This window comes from Lissotriton helveticus, chromosome 6, assembly GCF_964261635.1.
Source record: "Lissotriton helveticus chromosome 6, aLisHel1.1, whole genome shotgun sequence".
Lineage (NCBI taxonomy): Eukaryota > Metazoa > Chordata > Amphibia > Caudata > Salamandridae > Lissotriton > Lissotriton helveticus.
This window is the reverse complement of record NC_136067.1, coordinates 1657915950-1657936122: the sequence shown is the minus strand read 5'-3', so window position 1 is coordinate 1657936122 and position 20173 is coordinate 1657915950. Positions and strand designations below refer to the sequence as shown.

Genomic DNA, 20173 nt, shown 5'->3' with positions numbered 1-20173 from the left:
ATTCGTCCTCAGGATGTTGCGCGCTTCGGTCATCCCTATTCCAACTTCCTACGTTAGCGTATGTCTGGCATACGTGCGTAAGGGATGCTTCGTTTAGTTACGTTGCACCAGTCCAGTCGGAACGCTTTTGACAAGTGGACCAAACAGTCTTCCCGTGGGAGTGTAAAGCAGCGCATGTCCGATGTGATGTATGCTTTATTGAATATATAAGTCACACCTGAGTAACTAGAACGCCCTTCCACTAACTTGTGTTTTTTTTAATGGCTGGAACATTCTTGGACAGCCCCCGTCCCGGTCCCACCCTGCAGTCGGTGTGGGAGTCAGCGCGAGCCGTGGGCAGCAGTGCAGGGGGGCGGCAGACGGAGAGGAGCAGCTCGCGCCAGTCCTGGCCTGTGTCAGTGTCACTCACTCGCCTCCATCGCACAGCAGCCCGGGCTGAAGGAGTCGCATTCTCTGGTAAGTACCTGCTTTGTTACGGAGAATACTCGTCTGTATTTTTTCGCTGTAAATAAGTGTTAATACAGCGAATTTCTGTTTGCCAACTTTTCCTGCGTGAGTGTGGAGCTGGGAATGTGTCATGATATGCGGCGGATTCACACATCTCAGTGACATCTGTAATTCCACAAAATGCTTACTGGCCAAAGAAATAAACATGCGCCGCAATGAAAATAGAATCGAGAATAGACCGAGCAAGAACATTTTAAGACGTACTTTCCAATTTAAGGTGTACTCTCCGTTGTATAACAGAGGTTCTACTTCGTGCTTTGTTCTTTCCCATTCAACAATCAGCCTAAATGTAGGAATTTGGTGCTGTTGTTAATAAGATGCTTTTGTTTATGTTTTTCTTACTGTGGGTGGCGTGCAGAGTGCTACTTGACTCTCAGCAGCTGGTTTAGAATTTGACCATCGCAGTCCGGCTGTTCCGCTGGCGAACTTGACCATGAGGCTAGGTAGTAGAGGACAGTAGAAAAGATCATCAGTGTAATTTGTATATTTATTTGTTGATTACGGCTTTTGTAAAGTGCATTCGTATCTCCCGAGGGCAACAAAGACATTTGTGAAAGCTAAGTAAAGAAAAATACACAGACAAAAATCGTGGACCCGTTGAAAGGACCTAAAATTTAAATCGGAGGAGACAGAGTTTAACAAATTAAATTAGATCCCAGGGATCACACAAGACAACAATAACAATGAAGCATGAGCAGACATGTCTTGTGTTACTTGCAAAATCAGCCTTAACCTTCGAAGCATTAGATAACAAATTCAGAGCACGGCAATTTTCCCTGATAAACTTTGATTTTTTCCAAGCTTTGGCAGCTATATAACTGCATTAAAATGACCAGTTAGGAAATCAAATACAATACAGAAAATGTAGGTCTTTATGTTGAGCGTCCCTTCCAAGACTCGAGCCCGCTTCCCCAGCTCCACCGGCCTAACCGGCCGGTAGGCCACATTCTCTCCCTAGTGTACAGCTAGAGTGGGTCATGCAAATCTGTATCACACATGCATAATCTACTAGCATGATATACAGATACCGTTATCACAACATTATCACAACAAAGAGTTTAAAAGGAAGTTAAAGAAGATAAGGAGCACACTGCACTCATAACCAAACCAACAAAAATAACCCCCAGACTCCTACACCCCTTGTGATGCCCTTTCAATTCACCACCTGAAATCCATTTCCATAGCTGCAAAAAAACGGTATATGTCAAGGTTCCGAAGGGGTGTCAATGAGTGTTAAAACGAAGTGGTGTTGAGTAATGATCCAAAAAAAATAGGAGACTCCTTATGTAAGCAACCATAGTGGCAACTGGTTCGCAGTTCCAACAGGGGGTGCTTCTCATTCTCGGGGTACACCTGTGTATGTAGGGATGCTTGCCACGTCACACAGCCTTATGGCATAAAGGATCTAGTAAGCGCCAATAAAGTGATTCCTTCAACACTAGTGTATTGTGTCCTCTGCTTTGGAATATGCAATATTCCAAAGCACTAGGTCTCATGACCACAAAACTAAATGTGTTCAAAGAGAGACCTTTATCCTTAATTAACATAGACAAACAGAACAGGTGATGGCTATGTCATACAAGTTCACACATTCAAAAAGCCATTACATAGTCAAAGAAATAATGTATAACATCAAAGGAAAATAGTTCCTAGAGGTGGTGCTTTAGTGTTACGCACACACTGCCACTTTGGGTTAAACTGGTCCATCTAGAAAAGGATCCAGGCCATTAAATTTGGAAACAAAAGGTTCAAAAGCACACAAGAAAGTCCACTAGTAACTGTATAGTTGAAAAATAACGTACTTATAAGTCAAAGTATGTGTCTTTTGTATTTATTTCTCTCAGTATTAGTATTTTTCATGGGTCTTATGGAGCAAGGCGTGACATCACAGGCAAAGTGGCCTCCGATGCATGTTTTGTCACTGGGACTTTTTCCAAGTCTGAATCAAGGTAATCAATATATTCAAGCGCAAAGTGGTGCACAATTGGATTGTGCTTCATAACAATCTGAAGCGTGGAATTGGTTGGTCCAGGTCAAATAGTGGCAATGATTAATATGTATCAAGCTCAACCAAAAGAGGGAGAGGAGTTGGCCTAAAGGCTACGGCGGTCAACCTTAAATCTGGGGAACCAGGTTTGAATTTCGGCAAGGACGCGCAACATCCTGTGATTCTGGGCCAATCACTTAATCTCCCCGTTCCTGACCAAAAAAAATGAATGTGTCCTCATGTAACACAACTGGTGCTCCTGTAAAGTGCTCTGATACCTGATACCTTTGGGTCAAGTTTGCGCTATATAAAATGTTGTCAAAAAAAAAAAGCCAGCCATGGTATTTTGAAGTGCACAATCTGTTGTATTGTCTACTTGTAGCTATTGTGTAATTCTACTTTTGTTAGGCTATGTGTTGCCAAGTCTCAAAAAGACAATTTTCCCACAGGATGAACAGTTGAAACTTTTCAAGTTCATATCGGAGGCAATCCAGTCCATAACTCATTATGTCTTAAGCACAGTGAAGCATTGGGTGGAAAGTCTAAGTCCGGGAAATGAGAAAATGAGGCTGTGATAAGCCTGTAGCCGGCTAATGCCCTCAAAAGCAAGTCATTCCCCACTTAATAGAAACATGGAGAATTGACCATCACATGATGAATACTAAAAAATGCTTAACTCATCCATGTCGTCATGGGGTTGAAAAACAAATGTTACACACCAGTGCTAAAGATATGGCATCAAGGCTCGTATAGAGAAAACCGGTAATGAAGTCTATCTTGCATGGGTCAGGGAGGAATGTAAGGGTGCATAGTTGTTCCTACACCCCAAAAGTGGTAACCAGTTGTGAAGCTCATGCCACTCTACTAAATCCTTTAGACCTGTCCGGCCATTCCAACTCCACATTCTACGCTCCATCCAGTCTGCTGTCAACCTGCTCTAACAGAGTCCACTCCGAGTTCATCAGACAAGGTTAATTGTCAGTTTTCCTGCTCTTATCTTACTAATATGCTCCTGCATGCATGTCTTCACTTTCCTAGTGGTTAAACCAATATAAAAAAGGTCACAGTGGCATCTTAATCGACATGTCACTGAACAAATGTTGCAGTTTGTCAGTTTGTTTTGGAACCAAACACGTTCATTGCAGAGTGTAACACTCTTGGTTGGTTTAGTCAGCTTTCTGACATTGCCCTCCCCATATGTGAAATAACCTCTTGAAGCTGTCAATGAGGTGTTAATACCCATTTGTTTCTAGCCCTTGTATGAACCAATTTGTCTTTGAGATTCTTGGATTGGCAAAAGGCAAAACAAGGTGGAGGAGTCACTAGTAAACCTGCATTCATCAAGGGACAATTCCTGCAAATGAAATTGTGCACTTTTGTAGCCAAAGGGTCCAAGATTATCACCACAGGGGTGCAATGTATTTTGTGTTTTTCGTTCTTCTCCAACAGTGCCTGCCCGAGAGTGCTCTCTTCCAGGCATTTTGATGAACACATGTCACCAAGACACCACCACTAGCTACTATATCCAAGTTCAGATATGAGGTTGACTATTTACTTATGTTCAATGTGAAGTGCAAATGTGGATCAAACTGTTTGATCCATTGTAGAAGCAAATTTAATTCGGACTCGTGTCCCATCCAAATGCAATCTCTTCCATAATGTAACACTTAATCCGAAGCTAATAGGCGAACTGCAAGTCAGGACATCAAAGGTTGAGGTGAGGATGAAGTAAATAGTCAACCTCCTATCTGGACTTGGCTATAGTAGCTAGTGGTGGCGTCTTGGTGACATGTGTACATCAAAATCCGTTGGATAAAAACTCCCCTCCTCTACATTGTACATCATTTCAGCCGAGAGCCATGAAGGACAATCTGATTGTGGGGCAATTTCTTTGGTACCACAGGAATTGTTCTGACATTCACAGATGTATGGAACCGTCCACAGATATGCAGCATAGACATGTCCAGAGAGCTTACATGAGACGAGTTATCAACCATGCCTGAAAGAGAGTACTAACACTCTCAGGCAGGCACTGTTGCAGAAGAACGAAAACTCAAAACACATTGCACCACAGTGGTGATAATAATGACTGGAGCAGCAGTCAGCCTCACAAATCATACTCAACACTTACCAAATAGGCCACACTGGAAACTTAAAGTCTCCCAAGCATGCATATCATACAAGTTGCATCTCCTTTAACAGGTACAGTACATCACTATGTAAACAGTATAATACCATTTCTATTGAGATTCTGCTTAAAGTGACAATATTCATTGACTCGTAGGTCCTCATTATGAGTGGATTTGGGTGGGTCCGGTAACTGGAGTTAGCTGGTCCATCAGAATTATGAGCGTTGCTCTTTCACACAGATTTCGCATGCTGAAAGCAGCCAAAATCTCCTTGTGAAATGTTGGAGGAAAACATGTGGTAATCGGCAAGGAAACACTGATTTGTTTTTCGCCCAGTAGATGAAATTCACCTTATTTCCAATCCTCTGGAAATTCCAGAACCCCTAGTTATCATGTTACGTTAGTATTGTATGTTAAGTCAGATGGTTTTTGCATGCTCCCGATGTCCAACTGATAGCCTCTTGGTCCTAACTAAAAGTTTGACCTACATGACATATGAGTACTATTTCTAAATATGTAGGGGCTTATTTACAAGCCCCGTGCGCCACTGGTGCACCACTTTTCCCCATGTTAAAAGTGACGCACCGTCGACGCAAAGGGCGTGTAAATAACCCCTGTAGTTTACTCTTCTGTAAGGTGGCAGGCGGTTAGTTAATGAAAGAAAGTGTGGTCATCAGGCCAAATTCAAAGGTCTACCTGCAGGCCAATCCAGAAGATTGGTGCCTGAACCACAAAAAAAAGTTGTCACTTTTATTTGATTTTTTTCATATATGGGTATATGAGAAATTGGGTTATTAGTTGAGAGGGGTGAGAGAGCCCCACTCAAGTAATACACAGAATCCTTGTCAGGGTAAACCACAAAAGGCCCTACATTTATCTGTGCTTAACCCTCTGGTAGCTTGGCACAAAAGCAGTCAGGCTTAACTTAGAGGCAATGTGTAAAGTTTTTATGTTTCACTCAAACAGTAATAAGGTGAAAATACAACACAAATACAACACTAAATAAGTCCCAAACCAAATTAGAAAAATCGAATACATTTTAATGTATACAATTAAACCAAAACGACAATAATTCAAAAAGATTCAAAGACATACATTTTTAACTTTTCAGGTGAAAATAGCACCAAGATGCACAAAGCAACACTTGCATATATCTGGTCGTGCTGGACCAGGTCAAAGGCAGGCCGAACATGATAAGTTGGGGGTCGAATATAGGGACCAAGTTTGTCCTTGTGGAAAGTTTACCTTCTAAGACAGTCCAGTTCCACGTGAGGAACATCAGCCAGAGTTTCGCTTTGGTGGAGGTCGCAAGGAGATCGTTGTAGGCAAAGAGCAGGGTGCCATCAGAGCTTCATGTTGGTGGGAGGCATGGATGGTATTTGCTTTTGTGAAGAGCAGGTTATCTGTGGAGCTTCATGTTGGCGGGCAATGCAGGAGGTCATTGTTGAGGTGAAGAGCCCAGAGTTTCTGCATTTCACCTGCAGTGCAGTTCTTGCAGTTTTCAGGTTTGAGGAATACACGCTGACACCAGTCAAGATTAATTTAATGGGGAGGCACCAATTGGGAGGACTCACTCTAACAGAGGCCAGCAGCCAGGGTACAGACAGGCCCAGTTGGTGCTAGTCAGTTGGACAGTTGCAAGGGAGGCATCTGGAAGCTTGTTGTGTTCCTACAGCTCAAACAGTCGGTCAGCCAGTTGATCCTTCGAGTCACTTCTGGAGTCCAGGGCCCAAGGAAAGCAGGTCAAGTATTCATTCAGGCTTCAGACAGGAGAACAGTCCTTCTTCTGAGTTTTCACGGGTCTAGGAGTGTTCTGATGAACGATTCCAAGGGTGCCACTTTTACACTTTGTGCCAGCCTGTGAGTGGGATCACCATGTTGTCTGCCCCTAAATTGGTTTTGGCCCATTCTTCCACTTTGCCTGGGTCTGCCAGCAAACAGCCTAGGGTAAAAAAAGGCAGACAGGCTCAGGTGTAGGCTGCATTTGACAGTCATAGGACGACATTTTTAGAAGTCAGGTAGATGGTGGGCACAGCTCTTAGGCTACCTTTTTTAAGCTCAGAAAAGGCTGAGTTCAACCCCTAAGCCATCCTGCCCAGGAGAAGAACCCCCATCAATACACCTAAGGCCCTTAGTACCCTCTCTGGAGAATACACCTCACACCACAGGAGAGCCATTAACAGTCATGTGACCCTGGATGCTAGCAGAAAGGCACACTTGGTCGAGACAGCAAAATGTGAACTTCGGCATTTTCAGAATATTGCCTTAAAATCTGACTTTACCATTAAAGAGGATTTTAAATGTAATTCAAATGATTGAAAGAAGTATTTCTCCATCTGCTCCCAAACTGAAGTTATCACTTATTAACTGTAACAAGGTTACCCAGTGTTACTCTCTGAGAGAGTTAGCCTTGATAAAGAGAAAATCGAATTTGGGGCTCTTTCACTACCAGGACAGGAAAACTTAACTACTCATGTACTGCTCTTTAAATACTCTGCACCATGTCATATGAGCCTTTGAGGTCTACCTTAGGGGTGGCATATCAGCATTAAAAAGGAAAGTTTAGGCCTGGCAAAAGGTTTATTTTCCCAGGTGGAAATTGCGGTATAAAATTGCACTACAGGCTGCAGCAGCAGGCCTGAGACATGTTTTAACTAGTAACTTTAGTGTGTGACACAAAGAGTGCTGCAGCCCGCTAGTCACATTTATTTTATAGGCGCTGGATAAAGGCAGTACCATGTATTAGGGACTTCTAAGTAAATTAAATGTGTCAACCATGGATAGGGCAATTTTACCATGTTTAAGGGAGGGAGCACAAGCATTTACCACTGGTCAGCAGTAGTAAAGTAAGCAGAGTCCTACAAGCAAACAAAAACGGATTCAGCAAAGGAAGGCAACAATCTGGAGAGGCAAGATGGCACCCGCGGACGTGTAGGACAAGCGTTCCTTGCTGCTCCTAACACTCGACTCTTCAAGAAAGTGTGACGCAATGTTGCAATTGTAAAGGAAAAAACCGGAAGAAACAAAATAGCGCTCAAACCTTTATGCGGAGAACCCCTTTCTGTGCCTGGCTTCTCGGTTCCTCGACGGTGTGCTGGACGGGGGAGAGGCGGAGATTCAGCTTCTGTACGGCGCAGCGGAGTGACGGTCTGGTGGGCGGATTCGAAGTCGACCAGGTGCTGGCGAGAAGGACGCGGCTGGTCTGAAGAATCCAACTGCTCGCCCTTTTTTTTTTGGATTTAAGACTGTGACTAGAGGAATAGGGAGACAAGAAACGGGAATTATGCCCCCCAAGGGAGGCACAGGATGCCTCGAGTCCAGGATGGCATACAAGCTCCTGTTCAAGAGCTGGGAGTCTCAGGAGTCACGTCAGCCTTGGGGGAGAATAGCGGAGCACCCAGGTGAGCGATGAGGGCGGTCAGAATCTCTCAGCAGCTGCTGGGAAAGGCAAGGCTTCAGATGGTGCCGTCGGGGGAAAAGCGGCCCTAGAAGCTAAGAAAATACCGGCAATATTTTCCGTTAATATAGATAAACGACGTGGAAAACAACAGCCTCCCCCCACCTCCACCCTCTTTACCTATAAATACAGGTCTTCCCGTGCATGAGCAAGTGGATGTGTCTTCTCAGCCCGGCATGAGTAAGAGCTTGAGTGAAGGCGCTGGGGCAATTGCACAGAGGGCAGTTCAGAATGACTTAGTCAACCAGGCAGCCTCAGTGGTATTAATGGTAAACTGGGTGGATACCTGTGTTGATGAAATAACCAGCTCAGGAGGATTGAGTGCACAGAATGGTGATATAACAGCATCGGTTAATATGGAAGGGGCAGGAGCTAGTGGGGCATGCAGAATAGGGGGATCAGCTGCAACAATATGACGCTGAGTCAGGGGATTACTATTCACTATCTGAGCAGTCTATGTCATCATGTGAAGGCCTGGTACCCCAATATGCAGCACAAATGAGTGTGAACGAAGGAAGCGATCACAGCAGTTTACTACTGGAGTAACTGACCGAACAAAGTGATGAAAAAGTGGACACAGTCCGTAAAAGACTGGAACTAACACTGGTGGACGGGGGGGGGGGGGCGAGTGCAGAAATCGCTGAAGAAGATATTTCTCTCTCCCTAATCTACCAGTCTATAATGTCTCTTCGGACTGAAAATAGGGAAGAGAGTCGAAGAATGCCAAATATTTGTAAGAAGTTACAGAATTCAGTGCGGAGAATGTCGCGGTCTCATGCGGACTTCGTTTCTCGATTTAATGAGGCTGAAACGCGAATTTCCAATTTGGAGGACGATTTACTCCAGCAAAAAACAAATACTACCTCCCTGCAAGCAGGAAGGGAGGATATAGCTTGGAAGATGGCGTACATTAAAAACCGGGCAAGGCGCAATAATTTGCGTATTCTTCAGGTTCCAGAGGGGAAGGAAGGACAGGATCCTCGGTGCTTTATTGTAGAACTATTCAAAAAAGCCTTTCCGGAACTCTCAAAATGGGATTGGGACCGTGAAATTGAAAGAGCGCATCGCTTCCCTTTCACTCGACGTATTTCTTTTAATGCTGACCCCCTCAAAAGAAAAACCTAGGGCTTTTCTTATTTCACTTAATAGTTTTTTGGCATGTGAAGAAATTTTTCAGCTTGCCCATCCATATAAGAAAAGATCTGGGGGTGATTTTGAATTTTTTGTGCAACCTGATTTTTGCAGATTTACAGTTGAATTACGGTGGCAGTTACGTGAATTAATTGCTCAATTTCAGGGTAAAGGTGCGCAGTCTTATTTATTGAACCCGGCAAAACTGAAAGTAATTTATAAAGAGTGCACACATTTTTTTACTAACGAGGGATCTGCTAACAAATTTCTCAAAACTCTTTAGTGGGAGGACAAGGTTGACTCTGTGGTGCAACAGAATTTCACGCTGGTTAACATATGGATTTGTGTAAATTGTTATTATATCGCTTTTGGTTTTTATTTTCTGATGTCATATGGCAATATACACTGGAAAATGATTAGAGTCGTGGGGGGTGGCAAGGGGGATCACGCTAGTCTGCATCTGTAGGACCATTAGTCCTAAAGCCTTGTTTCGGGGGGGTGGGGGGTGGAAGGGTGGGCTTCTTCAGGGGGGGAGGAGGGGTTAGGGAACGGGTCACAAGGGTGGGGGAAAAAGGGAGAAATATTCACAGTTATTCAAGAAATTAATAAAGAGAATTTCGGCAAATGCAAGTATATTATATCGGCTTTATTCAGCAATTTGAGATAGCTTGGACAATAGCAACAACTGAACAAGCAATATGGCAGCTTAGGGGGTACAAATTTGTACTTGGAATGTCTCCTGTCTTAATAGTTGGAGTAAAATGAATCGAGTGACAGCTGAATTACGAAACATTCAGCCTGATGTGGTTTGTCTCCAAGAGACGCATATACCCTGGGCACAAAGGGCAATTTTAGAAACCTTGGGCTACTCATTAGCAGTGGCTTCACAACAGTCATCCATGATCAGAGGAGTAGCGATATTAGCTAAAGATAACAGGGTTACTAAGGGACGGTGCTTAGCTGATCGGTGCGGAAGATGGGTTATTGCAGAATGTGCTTTTGGGCGGGTTAAGTTTACAATCTGTGTTGTATATGGATCCAATTTGGATGATGCTTCTATTTTTGAAGAACTATACATTGAATTAGCATTATGGGGGGCACCGTTGATCTTATGTGGGAACATGAACATTAATTTAACAAATCTAGATTTGCAGAGAGGACCACGGGGATATCAAGGGCGGAATCCACGGTGTGATCATGCTTTGATTGATGTTTGGAGCAATTTAAATCCGACAAGTCCAGGGTTCACTTATTATTCTTACCCTCATAAATTTTGCTCGTCTGGATTACTTTTTTTTGTCTCTCTCTTTAAAATATGGCATTGCAATTCAAACCTGGCCAAGGATTACCTCAGATCACTCCCTGATTTCAATGATATTAAAAGTTGACACTCAGCTCCCACTCATAAGGTCATTCTAATTTGATCGCAAACTTTGCTCAAATGAGAGTTTTAAGGAACAAATGTCACGGTGGGTCAGTGAGTTTTTTATTAATAATAAGAATCCGGCTCATTGTACAATAGTCTGGGACTCATTTAAAGCATGCTTTAGGGGGGAAGTGTTACATTTTGTATATGGGCAAAATCGGAGGATAAAGGCAGAGACACAGGATTTGTATGTAAGGCTTCAGGACGCTCAGGATAAGTTAATCCAGGGAGTTAGATTAGGGGCAAACAATACTGAGGAATGTGAAAAAGCTATCGAACAGGTGAGGGCTAAAATAGAAGGGATTTGGAACATTGAAAATGCTCGTAAATATTTGGTAAATAAAAAACAAATGCATGAATATGGGGAAGCCGTGGGCCGTTGTTTTGGCATGGCGGTTACAACAGAAATAAGTGATGGGGCGGATTAAGGATTTGAAAGATAAGGATGGGGTACTCTGTCAGGAACCCAAAGGGATTCTATCGATTCTACATACATTTTATTCTGATTTATATACTCAACAAACACAAGATCACAGCCATTTTATTAATCTAACTAGCAGCCCGTCCCGACGTTGTCTGGGTATGAAATAGAATGTGTGTAATGTGTGTATTCAGAAACGGTCATTCGCGTGTTCCCCCGCTTGAGGCCCAGCTGAAGCCCTGGTTGATGTTAGCAGACGCGTGTCCCCCCGCTTGAGGCCCAGCTTCAGCCCTAGTTCATGTTAGCAGGCGCATGTAATTAGTGTAGTGATCCGCCGCCTGAGCCCGGCTACAGCCCTGGCTGATGTTAGCAGGCGCGTGTAATTTGGTTTAATGTGATAGTTCAGTAACAGCAGTAAGAGGCTGCAGTAATTGTCCCTGCAGACACGCTCAGTCGTGTGTGCCCCCGCTTGAGGGCCAGCGGCGACCGTCTAACAATTAGAATTGTGTGAGTCTTGAATGATTGTTTCCCGCTGTTCTTATTTGTTTATGACCCACACTGACGCTCTTCGGGCCAAGTGCTTTTTAGACGCACCCAGGCAAAGCCACACACTGCGTTCGGCCCTTTCAGACGGACCCAGGCCAAGGCACACACTGCATTCGGCACCCCCAGTATGTGTGAGACAACGGGCAGTCCCCCAAGGGAGTCTTGCGAATGGTTACTCACCACGCTTCAAGGTGAACGCTTTTGTGACGCCCCCAGCACACGGCCACAGCAGATGATCTGATTAATGTATGACCCAGATGGAATCAAGTGCGGAACGTAGCACATGCCCCCAGCGTTTGTCACGCCCCCAGCATGCCCCTTGATGCGGTGCAATTGCGTAATTGGCGCTTCACATAGCATTAAGGGCGGACACACGCCCACAGCGTTTGTCACGGCCCCAGCGTGTCACGGCCCACAGAGTGGACACACGCCCACAGCATTTGTCATGGCCCCATCGTGTCACACCCCCAGCGTGCCCCTTGATGCGGCGCAATTACTACTCACATGGCGTGAAGGACGGAACGTACCATACGCCCCCAGAGTTTGTCACTCCCCCAGCACACGCCCACAGCAGAACGCAGACACGCCCACAAGGGACTACTCTGCTGGCACGGTTCTTTTACCTTTTAAATGTATATGATGGCCGTCTGCATAGCCTATGTCCTTCTGCTGCAACTGCCCTTTCCAACACTGTATTGTGTGTTGTGATTGGTGCTTTGGTTACTGAGATTACCCGCCTCAAAGGTTTGGGCTCTCTCTTTATAATATTAGTATGGATTGAGGGGACTTCGAGACATCTAGATCCTAGTGATAGGGCATTATTGGATGAGCCTCTTTCTATGGAAGTGGTGGAAACTGCTGTTAAAGGATTAGCCATAGGAAAAGCTGCCGAGCCAGATAGATTGCCTACAGAGATTTATAAGCTTTTTTTTTAGCTTAATCAAAACTGATATGTTGGATACATTTCGGGTGGCACAAGAGGGATGCGCGCCGAAATCTTGGGCTGAAGCTACTATTGTAGAATTTGGAAAAAAAGGTAAAGACCCGGAGTTAGTATGCTCACATCGGCCAATATCATTATTGAATTGCAATAGCAAAATATATTCAAAGATATTGGCTACTCGTATCTCTGGAGCGATTAGTTCATTGGTCTCGCGGTCCCAACATGGGTTTATAACTGGGCGTAAAACAACCTCGCTTATTAATAAGGTAGTGACACTTTTTGATATTGCACATGTTGAGCAACGAGATCTGGGTCTAATTTTATTAGATGCAGAAAAAGCGTTCGACCGTGTGGAGTGGGCATACCTGTGGGAACTAATGCGTCATCTGGGTTTTGGTCAACGTTTTCTTACAGCCCTACAGGTTTTGTACACTTCACCGGTCGCTAATATCTCTACCATGGGATTAACATCTGAGACAGTGAACATCACAAGGGGCACTAGACAAGGGTGCCCCTGCTCACCATTGTTGTTCGCACTTTATATTAATCCTTTTATTGATTTATTGAGCAACAATGAGTTGATTAAGCCATTTTATGTAAATAACCTCTCATATTCGGTATTTGCTTATGCTGACGATGTAGCAATTGCCACCTCGGATCTGCATTTGGCATTACAAGAGATAGAACGAGTGGCTATAATCTGTGGTCAAGCATCTGGATATAAATTAAACGCCACTAAAACACAAGTATAATTTCAGAGACTGTTATCATGGATGATGTGCGGGTTGAAAAGGAAGTAACATATTTAGGTATTAAAATTCGATCATGTATATTGGAGGCTAATTGGGGATCGTTAATAACTAGCATACGGAATTCATTAGATAAGTGGTCACGATTACACCTTAGACAGATTGGCAGTTATTTAGAGCAGTTCCCTTAGAATTTACTGTACTTCAACTTCAACAGCTACAATCTATTTTTTCCAAATTTGTGTGGGCACCTGGAAAACCGAGAAGTGCTATGCGATTTTTGACCTTACCAATTGAACGGGGGGATTAGCTATTCCTGACTTTTCTCTTTATTTCTATACATGTTTTTTGTTAAGAATGCAGATCCTGTTGACCGGAGAAGAGATAGCTAACGAAGCGGAGGCACCGTCAATTTTCCAAATGTTGTTAGGACCGGAGGCAAGACAATGCCTATTTAAAGAAATAGATGGAAGCTATTTTAAAAGGACTAGGTTTAACGTGCTAATAACGGCGTTTAATGTATGGAAAAAAGTCCGAAAACTATGTCAAGTGGGGAAATTATCTTGGTATACCCCTACTAATGCCATAAAACTTTTACCTTCTATTTTTTTGGATGCTGTGGTTACCGGGTGGCGGGATCGAGGTATTGTTCAGTTGGGGGATTTTGCAGACACAAATAGCTTGCTGGTACCCTTTGCAGATCTGTCTCGACTGTTTAATTTGCCGAAGCAACAATTCTTTAAATACTTGCAAATCCGCGATTTTATGAAACGGCAAAGGGTTGCACTTACTCCCAATTTAGTTATAAAGGCCACCCAACGACAGGCAAAAATTGGAGAGGTATACCAGTTACTGCTGGCATATAGAAAAGATGACCTAGAGAAACACGCTGATAAATGGTCTGAAGTCTTGAGGGTCGATAATGTGTCTCTGAAGTATGCTATCTTAATGTCAAGAGAATCGCTCATATCTGCCAATCTGCAAATACAATGTTATAAAACGTTTTTTAATTTGTATTACACCCCGGCACGTATGTCTAAGTGGAAATCTGGGTAAGATGGAAAATGCTTTAGATGTGGGGCAGACAATGCTGATATGTTACATATTTTTTTTAGTTGTCGTCATTTGGGAAACTTTATAGTTAATATTGAAATGATTTTAAGTAGAATTATTGGGCAGCCGATTATTATAACTTCTGCATTATGCTTTTGGTGTCAGGCCGCAATTTTGGAGGGGTGGCATTTTATTTAAACATCGATATTTAGTATTCATAGCGATGACTGTAGCAAGGCTTTGTATTGCGGCAGACTGGCTCCAATCGGAAGCTCCATCTTTTGTACAATGGAGGTATAGAATGTATAATTTATTCAATCTTGAGTTTAGTTTATATGCAGTTAAAGGGGTGAAAAAACGTAAGATTGGTATTGGTATATGGGGATCATTTGCCGATCATATGCATGTACATGCTTGAAGAGATATATATGGATAAATGTATTTTGGTTGTTGATATACTGTGGAATAAAAAAAAAAAAAAGGAAGGCAACAATCTGGGGTGACCCTGAAGAAAGGGCCAGGTCCAGTACAGTAAGAAAGAAATAGGTTTGTGACTCACAATGGAAGACAGTGAAGCTAGAAAATAACTGGGTTTATGATCCCCTTATATTTCAGTGTCACTTCCAAGTGGGCTGACACATTTTGTATTCATTGTATTCTTTTTGACAAAAATTTATTTTTGAAGCCTCTTCTACTTACTTTTCTATAGACTACAAAAGAAATCACCAGCACTGCCTCAAACATACGGTGTAGAAATGACGAGTGCAGATTTTTTCATGTGACTTTGAAGAAAGACTTTAGTCTTGTAGACACTATTGAATGTATGATGTTACAGCACATACATTTACAACGCATGCACTTACAACGCAGTTTTTACATCGCAACATCCACTACAACGCATTCCATTACATCGCATGACACTACATCGCATTTTAAAAAACTACCTTTACAACGCATTCCTTTACATCGCATACTACCTTTACAACGCATATCATTACAATGCATACCATTACATTGCATTTAAGGTAAGTATTGGATAGTATAGGGGTAAAATTACTATTCTAACTCCAGGGGGTGCAACAGTAGGGTAAGCGTTGGATAGTGTAGGGGTAAAAATTACTATTCTAACTCCAGGGGGGGCAACAGTAGGGTAAGTGTTGGATAGTGTAGGGGTTAAAAATTACTATTCTAACTCCAATGGTATGCGTTGTAATAGTATGTGTTGTAATGCCTGCGTTGTAGTGACATGCGATGTAGTGTCATCCGTTGGAAAGCCTGCATTGTAGTGACATGCCTTGTAAAGGATGTTGCAATGTAATGACTGCGTTGTAAGTGTAGTGCGATGTAATGGTTGCGTTGTAAAGGTTGTTTCCCAACACTATTTATGAGTTTCCTTGTGTGCTCAGGAAAATCTCTGTGAATTCTGAAAAATTGGAAGCCTGCACCCAAGTGAGGTAGCAAACCCGCAGATGCAGACCTCAAAGTTTTTGAGAATCTGGTCCTTAGTTTTTCAGGTCATGTGGTCCATACTAATAGTATGCCGGATGGTTACAATACTATTGTACTTTAAATTAGACAACTTCACTCTCTCAGGGAAGGGAAACAAGTAGTACAAGGATTACTCAAGGACATGATGTGGGTTTAGACACTCAAAATACAGTATAACACTCTAATACCCCTTAAGGACCATTGAGCCAATCAGTGCTTTACTTTATAAGAGAAAGTATGCTAGCTTCTTCCTGACTACAGACATGATCCAAAACACCACTGCAGAAGTTACTCATTTCGCACTATAAAAAGATATCCTGTGTGGGCCTATGGCTAATGTTCTCCAATGTGAGATGTTTGCGAAGCCCGAATCCATGGGCTCGGAACACCACAATTTGTGGTTCGTGCAAATGGACCAGGGAAGCAGTAGTACCTAAAGTTTAATCTTGTAAAGTTATTCTTAAAAGCGTAGATAACTACACTTCAGCGGGGCAAATGTATTTCTTTGTTTTCACAGCAGTGATTTTTATTTCATGTATCAGTTCTGAAATGTTAATGGGTTGCAATACACTAGACAAAGAACAAGAACCATTCAGGCACAAAGAACGGCTCGCTAAACCTCAAAAGCAATAAAGTGCCCACCCAAGCATGGCAAGCACAACAGATAGTCATAGGCTAGCCTTGTGGCAAGTACCTGGTTCCAGTGTCCTTATACCAAAATACCCACTGAATCTAGTATAAAAGTTCATGTGCCTGTATCTTTAGAATCACCAGTCTCAGTTACCAAATTTCATTGCCAGGGGTTTTCAAACATCTGTGGGCATACTCCATGACCACAAGTACAGAACTACTACTGGAGGTAGTATACCCTTTGGGGTTCAAATATGTATATCCTCAGAACTGCTATGGCTAGAAAGATATGGTTAATGGTTCTGGACTCAGGACAACCTCCTAAACTACGTTTCTGAATTTAAGTGACAATATGACCATGGCTCTTTACATGAACCCATGGTGATGCCGCAGATGGCTCTGTTAAATTCTCAAGCAGTAGTGTGAGGGTGATGTGTCATGGTGCTAGCAAAATCCTACAACAGCTCCCAATGGTCTTCTCAAATAGCTTGACTCCACATCTCACTGGCAGGCAGGTAGTTTACCTGAAACAGTACGATACACCATCTTCTGCATCAGCAAAAGTCTCTCTGTCAAGTTGGCTGTGAAATCAAAAATTGCTCTTAAGTCTTTTAGGCAAGGGGAGACAGCTACTAGTACAGCCACATTCTTGAATTACAGGTTCTTGTCAGCACCGTGGGCAGCTCTTTCTTGAATGTTTCACTAATGTAACTTATAGTCAGTCTTAACCAATAGGATCATCTGCAGCCTTTGAAATGTGAGTGCACTGCAAATCCCAGAGGGGCTTGACCACTGCATTATTAGGGTATAAAGGAGTTGTATGCAGTCTGAGCTCCTCAGGTGCTGATCCAATCTAGTCCAGGAAAACAGTGTATTGGCTCTAGACATGGGGCCAGATTCTTCATAGATAAAGATTCCAGTAGGAAGGGTGGCCTCTAACAGGAGAACTGCAGCTTTTTCAAAGGGCTGGTTGACAAATCTCCCACCCATTGGGACACCCTCTGGATTCTGGGAAGAAGCAATGTAAATGCATTGTCTCACAAGGTGAAAGAGACCTGGGCAGGTATTGCACAATACTGGCCACAAAGTTCAACACACACAAATGCGGAATACCTTGAAATTCACTGTGCAATTTAGCGTCCTGTGTTCAGGCCTCCCACTGACCCACATTTATGCACACATGTACAGTCACCATTCATGCATGTCCCTGTTGACAGTAGACAGAATGGACTTTTTACATGAGAGACCAGTAAGCATCACACCCAAAACTGGTAGAGGTAAAAAGGTCCACTATTTCACTACAACTATTCTGTGACCAACATCAGTGTTGCATAGGTCAGGGAGAGAGGGCATCAGTGCATTTGTAAAAGAGGGGTGCATCATGGGTGTTTCCTCCTACTCAAAGTCCAGCCCTGGTGTCTAATTGAAAGTTACAGAGAGAACCCTCAGTGGAGTGACATGACTGTCAAGCTCACTGAAACAGGAAAAGACACAAGTGGGGCAGCATGGCACTCCAGAGCAGTGCAAAGGATTTCCTCTCCCAACAGATGGTAACATGAACTTTGTTGTGCTTTGTCACATTACTTTGTGTAGTGTTAAATTGTTACACTAAATAATAGTATAGTTAAAATATGAGTACATTATTTTATGTTTATATTTTATGATGGGTACCAGTCAAATTAGGAATTCATACCATTAATAAATTAGCTGTGCGTTAGTAACTGTTAATCAATAAGGCCTACCACCCAGATTATCCCTCTAAAATAAGGCCTTACTTACTCAACTGATGTTAGGATGACTGGGCTATTCTGAAATCATGGAGGTCTTTTTCCATTCTTTTAAAACTGCCTACTTTAGATATCTGTAAGAAGTTATGTTAATGGTTGAGGAGGGTGAAACCCTACTCAAGCAGCAAACACAATCCTTTTCAGAGTGAGGTCACAAGCAAACTCCTAATTAAGCTGTGTTCAACAATCTGGTAGCTTGGCCCAGAGCAGTCAGCTTAACTTAGAAGCAATGTGTAAAGTATTTATGCAGCAATTTAAACAGTAATAAGGCGAAAACAAAACACAAGAAAGACCCCACACCAGTTCAGAAAAATAGAGTCAAATTTAATAAATAATTTAAGTTCAAAATGATAAAAATCCAATCAGTAGAACCGGAGATATGCAATTTTAAAGATATAAGTGAAAATAGTGGCAAAAAGTAAGGAGCATATTATCAAGCGGCAGCGATAATTATCGTTGGCCGCTCTTAGCGCGAGTATAATTATCGCCGGCTATCGCTGGAATAAATTGCAGTGATAGCGCGTTATCACCAACGTATATCTCCAATGCAATAAAAAATCCAGCGATAGCTGCAAAATGTGCGATTATCGCTGGAAATCCAGGGATAAAAGCACAGCAATAGGAAAATCCTTGTAAATAGGGCAGGGTGGGCTTATCCTTACAATCTACCTCCCATAGGATATAATGGCTAAGTAAGATTCAAAGCTGGCGTAATGAAACCTGCGATAAGCGTGGTTAGCGCTACTTTTATCATCGTTAGGCAGGTTAGCGAGCAGATTGATAATAGGAGAAAAGTGTGTTAGCAACATTATCCACATTATTTCAGTTAGGTATGCCCACTTTGCATATCATTAGCGTTGCAAAGCAGGGCGTTAAGGAAACCGGGGCTGAGGCATGGATTCACGTGCTAGCATATCCTTGCTGATAGTGCGATATAATTATCGCCGCTTTTTGCCCAAAAACAGACGCTAAAGCGGTGATAATCATATCGTCAGCCCTTGATAATATGCCCCATAAAACCTTCAACAGTGGTTATCTGGTTGTGCTAGACCAGAACAAAGCCACAAGTATAGGCCGATCGCGATGGAATGTGGGACAGCTGCAGGGACCTGGTTATGCCCACTGAACAAAGTACCTTAAATCCTGGTGGTGGAGAGATGCTGAGTATCTACTCGAGGATGTGTCGCGCAGCAGAGACGGTGCGTTGTCCTTGGGTGGAGAACAGTCACTGCATCGGTTCTGCTGGGAGCATAGCTGGGCTTGCAGAGCACCTTCAGGCTTACTTTCAAGGGTCCAGGACTGGGACGCACCACTTGGCAGGGCAGAACTCACCATTGACAGAGTCCAGATGCTGTGTTCAAGATTATTGGATCCTGTTCTGCCCCTGAAGTCCTTATCAGGAGGCCAATCAACTAGCCATTGGAGTCACTCTGGTTGTACTGGGTTCAAGATACAGGTCCAATCGTTTTCACACAGGTAGGGGGACAGCAGGGCAGCAGAGTGACAGTTCTTCTTGCAGCAAAGCAGTGCAGCAGTCCTTCTTTTCACAAGTCCTTATGTGTTCTGAAGAGTTGGGTCTGTGGGGCCATTATTTATACCTGGTACCCCCTTTGAAAAAGGAGAAATGTCTGGAGGTTTCAGCCCCCTGGGGTGACAGGCACCACCTTTCTCCCTGTCCTGGCCCCAGCCTGTCTTGGGACATTAAATACTGGTGACAAACCCTTTGTGAGTGTTTCAAGCAGGGTCTTTGTGATGTGCAACTGTGTTAGGTGATACAACTATGGTTCCTTTGTCTCACTTTCTGGGACCAATACACAAGGATCAGCTCCACCTAGTCATGTGACCCATGGACAGGCTGCAGGCACTAAACGGTTAGGGCAAGAAAATGTCAAGTCTCTGAAAGTGGCAATTTCAGAATT

General features: G+C 43.1%; 1 protein-coding gene across 1 annotated transcript in view; it reads left to right on the top strand.

Moving 5' to 3' along the window:
• The first annotated feature begins 345 nt into the window (after positions 1–345).
• LRRN4 (leucine rich repeat neuronal 4) overlaps positions 346–20173 on the top strand; it is a 232106-nt gene continuing 212278 nt past the window's right edge. Inside the window, exon 1 of the mRNA XM_078649518.1 lies at positions 346–456. The gene's annotated coding sequence lies outside the window, so the exon portion shown is untranslated. The remainder of the gene's footprint in view (positions 457–20173) is intronic.